Source organism: Argiope bruennichi, chromosome 6 (assembly GCF_947563725.1).
Source record: "Argiope bruennichi chromosome 6, qqArgBrue1.1, whole genome shotgun sequence".
NCBI classification, from domain to species: Eukaryota; Metazoa; Arthropoda; class Arachnida; order Araneae; family Araneidae; genus Argiope; species Argiope bruennichi.
This window is the reverse complement of record NC_079156.1, coordinates 134,629,142-134,636,073: the sequence shown is the minus strand read 5'-3', so window position 1 is coordinate 134,636,073 and position 6,932 is coordinate 134,629,142. Positions and strand designations below refer to the sequence as shown.

The 6,932-nt window shown below is 28.1% G+C and overlaps 1 non-coding gene across 1 annotated transcript; it reads right to left on the bottom strand.

Moving 5' to 3' along the window:
* Positions 1-3,716: 3,716 nt before the first annotated feature.
* Trnastop-uca (transfer RNA opal suppressor (anticodon UCA)) lies at positions 3,717-3,803 on the bottom strand. The gene has a single exon. It is a non-coding gene; the product is annotated as a tRNA-Sec (tRNA).
* Between the last annotated feature and the right edge of the window lie 3,129 nt (positions 3,804-6,932).

Sequence of the window (6,932 nt, the reverse complement as noted above, 5' to 3'; positions counted from 1 at the left end):
GCCAATTAGTTATATTAGATGTTGTAATTCAGAAGAAATATGGGAATAATTTTATATTTATTTACATCTTTATCCTACAAAATTTTATTTATTTATTTTTTATTGGATTAATGATTGATTAAAAAAAAATATTTTTATTCATTTTTCAATCTTTGAGGATAGGCCAATAGCAGTATTCATGTAACTTTAAAACTGTGACTCAGATCAGACTGTGTATCTCTGATGTTTTGCCAAATAAATCACCCTATAATTACTAACCGAATGTGATGAAATTTTCAATTTAGAAATTATCATTATCTGGTAATCCTATTCACCAAAAAGTTGTTTGTCATAAAAGAATATATTATTATTCAATTGGAATATTTTGCTATACAACACATAACATCAACATTTGGAATTAATTCTTAATTTAACATCAAACTTTTGAATGATAGAAAAAAAAAATATTATATTGGATTGATAAAATAAGAAATTTATTAAAAGGATACTGAAATCATCAAATAATTTTTATAAGCATAAACTATTTTAGAAAAAATTAATTGAAAACTTTATAACTTTTTAAAAACCAAAAATTTAAAAATGTCAGTTTAATATTTTTCTAAAAGTGAAATCTAAAGGTGAAAGTATAGCAAAAGTGATTATGTTATATTGTGCTTTAGATCAGTGTTTTTGTTTTGTTTTACAAAAATGGCAATTCGATTTTCTTTCGAAGATTATTGTATGGTGCTAATTTGCACATTTTGTAGTCCTAGGCAGAATTCGGTACGATGCCCTGTTAGTAATGGCCAATTTTGTTTCATATTTCAGCACATCCTTAGCTTAATCAACATGTGAAAAATTTATATATATACGTGTGAAAAATTTTTGTAAACATCTATATGATGAAAAGAATGGCTTGAATAATAAAATTCTTTAAAAAATGAACTATAATTATTAGTTAATCCTTTTTTTTATTACAAATAAAAGTATTTAATTATTATGATAGATTTTTAGGAAATAAAAACTTCACACAAATACATTAACATTTTCATTTAGTATCTAGAGCTGTTGTATTGTGGGATTCTGCAAGCCAGTCAATTAAGTCTTATTGCCTATTAAAAAAGTTTGTTAATAGTGCAAATTATATGAGTAATAAAATGTTATGATATTAATATTTTTTCAAATGTAATTGATGAGTTTCTTTCTGTTTCATTAAGTTATTTTGTTGTGCTTGAGGAGCGTGTGCTGATATAGTTTCAGCAGCATCGAGAAGCAGCAGAGTATTTTCGAGTGATGAGTAACGTTAGTTTCGATATGAGATAAAAAAAAATTATACTTTTACATAATCTTATTGGTATTTCTACAAAGCCGAAAAAATGGAGTCGAATAGAGCATGCCCTTTTATTTTATTATTAGCATAGTGAGTCCACTATCAACAGTTTATGAACACAAATATATACAAACTTGCCATGCGTGTAATCATGAATCAGAAAATTATTTTCCGAAACTCGCCGCCTGACTTATCAAATGGAAAATTCAGATCAATGTTGATAAAACTGAAGCTATCATCTTTTCTAAAATTTTTAAAAACTGCCCTGAAATTAAACCATTCAATTCTTTCATACCTTGAAAAAAAATGAAGTAAAATTCTTGGACTAATTCTCGATAAAAGACCACCTTCACCTCCATATTGACAATATTTGTAAAAAATTGAACAAACCATTTCGAATGCAATACTCGAAAGTAATATTTGGTGTAGCGATACTAATTTGTCGCAACTCAAAATTATCTATCAATTATAAAATGCTCATCTGTCTATCCTATCTGTCTAAAAATAAATATCATCTGTCTAGCTCATCTGTCTAAAAATAAAATATATATTGGTTGTAAAAATCTTTCTTACTTATGCATGTTTTGGCTAGGGTTATTCCGCTGATTACAATATCAGATGATAGAAATGATGGAAAATAAAATCTTAACGACAAGAATGATCGCTAATGCTAGATGATTTATGCATAATGACAAGATTAAATACGCCCTCAAAATTCCCAAAATTAAAAATTTCGTCATTAAACTCTCAAAAAACTTCTTTCATAATATTATAAATATTAAAAACCTTTTTATTAGAAAAATTCCTTTTTATGATGGTTCAGTTCCTGAAAATTAAAAGCGCCCCAGAGCGGTTCTCCTCAGATACAGTAACTCCTCCTCCGTAAGTTTCGTAACCACGCCCTATCCGCCCATTTCCTTTTGTAGCTTGTTTTCCCAAATTTATTCTCAGCTGTTCTGGCGAGTTTGGTTTGTCACCATCTTTCCAATTTTCTGCCGTAGGTTCGATCCCAACTTAAGTTTTGCTTTCGTAAGTCTCCAAAAACCCCAATAAATCAATTTTTAGTAATTCTTCTTAACGTTTTTCACTCAATTTATCATTTTTATAGTAAATCTTTTCATGCTCCTATTTTTTTTGAATTTTTATTTTTCATTTTAGTTATTATATTTTAAATTAATTTCTACTTCCCACATTGCCCACGTTTTTCTGCACTCCACGGAATTTCACTCATCTGAAGTCAGAACTTTACCACGAATGCAGCTGGAGGCCCCGGCCGATGGCCAATGAACTGCAATAAACATCTATAACGTTTTTTGAATCATGAATCATAAAAAATAAATACAATGTCTATTTTTTTTTCAGAGTGTTATTACTAAAATTTCTAAAAAGTTAATCTCTAAAATGTTTGCATGCTATTTAGTTAAAAATGAGTTTAAATATATGCGACTTAATAAGTGACGTCAATTTTATAAAACTTGCAAAGCAAAAAAGAAAAAAGCATCCAATAACAATTATTTTTAATTCCGTTTTACACCTAATATGAATATCATGCCACATTTTCTTACTAGATGGTAAAAATAAAATATATATTGGTTGTAAAAATCTTTTTTCTTATAAAACTTGGGAAAGTTAGAATATGTTCATTGAAAAACAAAAATATGAAACTTGACCTATTTATCTTAAGCGGGACTTCATTATGTGCACTGTCCAAGGCCGTAAAATACCTAAATTCACCATTGTATATAAAACAATGAATGTCTTAATCGTACCTGGAGGTAGATCTAAGAAAGTTCTACAAATCTACTGTATTCATATATATTGTAACTAAATGCTCACGATAAAAGAAAGAAAAAAAAAGATTTTTAAATTTCCAGATGAAAGATAAAAGTATTGTTTATGTTTAAATATTATAGTATAATATATTATTATTAAATATACACCATTAAATGATATTATTTATTCATGTACATCAGACACTTTAAAACACCTCCCCTCCCAGGTAGGCGCAAGACGCTCGCAACATCTATTCTAAATAGTGGTATTAGACCCATAGAAAGTTATTTATTTCAGCAAAAGCAGGTTGGTTGTGAGTGGTTATTAGTTGGCTACATCAAAGCAAATGAAATACACATTATTTATGATTCTCATGATTCAATCGACCGTTATTATACAAAACACATCATAAGGGCATCTTATTTTCCTTTTTGTTTAAACTAAATAACCGACAATTCTGGGACTTTTTTCTTGAAATAAAAATAAATATTTTTATACCGTGTATTTTATCTAATTTGCCAATAACAGATTGTCATTGCCAGAAGAATGAGTAAAAAAAGAGCTATTGTGAGAAATGAGCTAATGTAATCATCCCGACATGAGAGTGAAGACACAATCCAATAAAACTGTAAGTCGCCCAGAAGATGGAATTGAACCACTCTGACTCTCATCAGCCACGGGTTTGAAGCCCGCACACCGGACCACCGATGCTCATCTGGGCGAAAGTATAAGACGATCAGCAATATTTATAATCTGCTCTAATCTATTAAACTAAAAATGTGGTATTTTGGATATTTATACATTTGCGAAACTATGAAGACGCTGAAGGAAAATGTCTGAAAACAATGTTTATAAAATGAATTTAAAGAAAACAGCGTATTATAAAAATATTAAAAATGATTTTCAAATAAAAAATGTATTAAGCTACTGAACATCTGATTTCGAAATCTTTAAACAATCTTCTAATACCCATATTTACCTCGGGAAGCATTTTCCGTTGCACACTGAAATACAACTTCATTCGTGTTATTTTAATAATATACCAAACCAATAATATTAATATGAGAAGCAGAAAACAGAATCTACAAAATTTTACCATGGTAATGAGCAACAGAATTGGATGTTACAATAGCTTTGAGAAAAGTGAACCATTATCACGATTCCATGATCACAAACTTAATTTTCTGTATAAAATAATTATTGCATAATTTGTATATAAAATTTCAGTTTCTTTGCATAAATAATATTATTAATAACACTGTGTCTAAATATTTATTTTACCTAACAAAAAATAACTTTATGCGTATGCTTTGCTCCGTATGCTTTGTGCACAATAAGTTATTTGATGAAATAAAAAGAGAAACTGTAATATTTTGCCGGTTTTGACTGTGTTTTTCCTGCACTTTATACTCTGCGGCAATGAAGAAAATTTTAAAAATTAGTTTCTATTCTTTAATAGATATAAAATTTAATTTAAAATAATCAATAAAACAATCTAGAAATAAATATTAAATACCACTTTTAACAAAAGAATATTTAAAATATAAAATTTCAAAATTCCTTCACACTTAGTGCCTTCAGCTAATGAGTAAGGAATGTCTTGTGTCTGTGAAACGCTAGGTACTTGCTGAAACCAAGGTCGTCCCCGATTGGTTTGCTTACGTTCGCAGACTGCTGGGTTGTTGTGATCTGCCTCTAAATCGTGGAAAGTAATCGGCGGCGATTATCAGATATGTCTTTCATTCGCCTGAAGTTCCGCTCAAAGGCATTAGCATGGATTCCTCGAGTGAAAAGAGGACAAACGGAGATTCCTTTTCACCTACAACCGATGTAATAGATGTCGCTTCAAGCACTCCGCGGCTCACACAAATATTTGTTTCTTTAAATTTATTAAACAATAATTTTAAATATGTTTTTGGGAGAATTTTTACACATTTCAGTTGAACTCAAAATTTGTTACTCATATTGCGTATTTTATTATATTAGAGTTTCTTACATTGGAGAAATTTTTTTTTAACAGATAGTTAAAAACTATTAGTGGTATCATCAATGTCTCTGCATTAAAACGTTTGAGGCTTGTGAAATATTAAAAAATTTCTGTGATTTTAATTTGTCGATCATAGCGCTCTAAAATGACTTTGTACGCCTTCTATCATAGTATTTCTGTTTTTAACTAATAATATTTTCATTTTAGAATTGCTTCATTATTTATTTTTTAATTACCTTAATCAAACTTCATTCCATAAGCTCTTTGCTTCGAATTTATTATTTTAAATTTAATAATCCTCTCATGAATTCCTATGTAAGATATTTTTCTGCTGAGAGTAGAGCTGTTAACATTATTTTTAAATTCTGAATAATTACTTCTTAATTCCTTGAAAATTTTACTGTATTCAATAAACATTTTTATATATAATTTAAACATAAGCGTAGGAGTTAAAGAATAATAATCGTTTAAAAACTAATAAAATATAACATTTAAACCTAATTCATTAATTTTTAATTAATTAATTAATAATTTTAAATTAATTTTTTCCTAGAAAATTCTTTATTGGCTTTAAATGCATCAATATCATTTATTTTCATTCTATACTAACCGCGTATGATGACCAGTTACTTCGACGGGAAAATGGATAATTTTGATTAATTAAATTTCTTATGCATAACTTAATGCTCATGAGTCCTCCTATATTTTTAATCATTAAATTATGACAGATGTGAAAGCAGTGCAATTTTAATAGCTTTATATCTGTTTTGTTCATTGTGTATTCTAGAATCAAATCCCATGACGTCATAGTGCTATTAAAAATGTAGCTTTCAGAGTAATCTAATTTTCTTGATGTTACAGTTACACTATTATTTATTCCTCATCAGTTGATTCGCCCCAAATATTAGTTATATTTGATTTCATATAAATCGTCTATATTTGACTTAATGTCCCAGATCCCATCCAATTTTTTTTTGTTGAAGCTATGTTATTTCAATTGTCTTACCTAAGTTGTGTTTACTATGTACATGAATCTTTCTATTGGAAAAAATCTCATAACATTCCACATTATATCGATATTAAAAACATAAATATCTATCATTCAATTCATAAATATATGTAAAAAAAATATTCTTTTAGCTTCTAAATTTCGTAATATTGTAACATCACTTTTGTATTTAAACTACATGCATATTAAATGGAATACTCCTTTCTTTAGCTTCCAATGAAAGAAAACCATACGATTCGGTATTTGATGAAACAATGAAAACGGTTTGTATTTCAGGGCAGTGTTGTAATCTATTGTTGGAAATTAAGAAAAAAATTTTAAAAAAAAATTCCCAAAATGTGGGGAAATTTTGCGAGGCTATTTAATTGCTGCTATAAAAAAAGTTTTTTTTTTTTTTTTTTTTTTTTTTTAATTTGAAGCCGTGAAAAATTTATTTTTGTGGTATAATATTTCGGAAGTTATCATCCCGAATAAATGCCAAATTTCAGCTTAATTCTTAATTAATGAAAATTTCAATTAAAATTTGGGGAAAACACCGCTTTGAAGTGCACCCTCTAATGTATATAAGTGTAGAATTCGTAACTTTAGGCCAAACCTGTTGAGCACCAGCACACACATTCATCTTTATTATTAATACAGATTAGCTATACCATACTATTTAGCATATCCGTGCATAGAAATATGTATATGAGAGCACCGTTGAAACTTCATATATTCCAATTTTGTTACTGAATTTTGTATCCTCTTTTATGAGGTAAAATTTGCTATTATTCATTTAATGCTTTTTTTTTTTTTTGTAGTTTTCGAACTACGCATTCTTTTTTTAGCAAGTTAATTTTATTCTGAAAATGCCG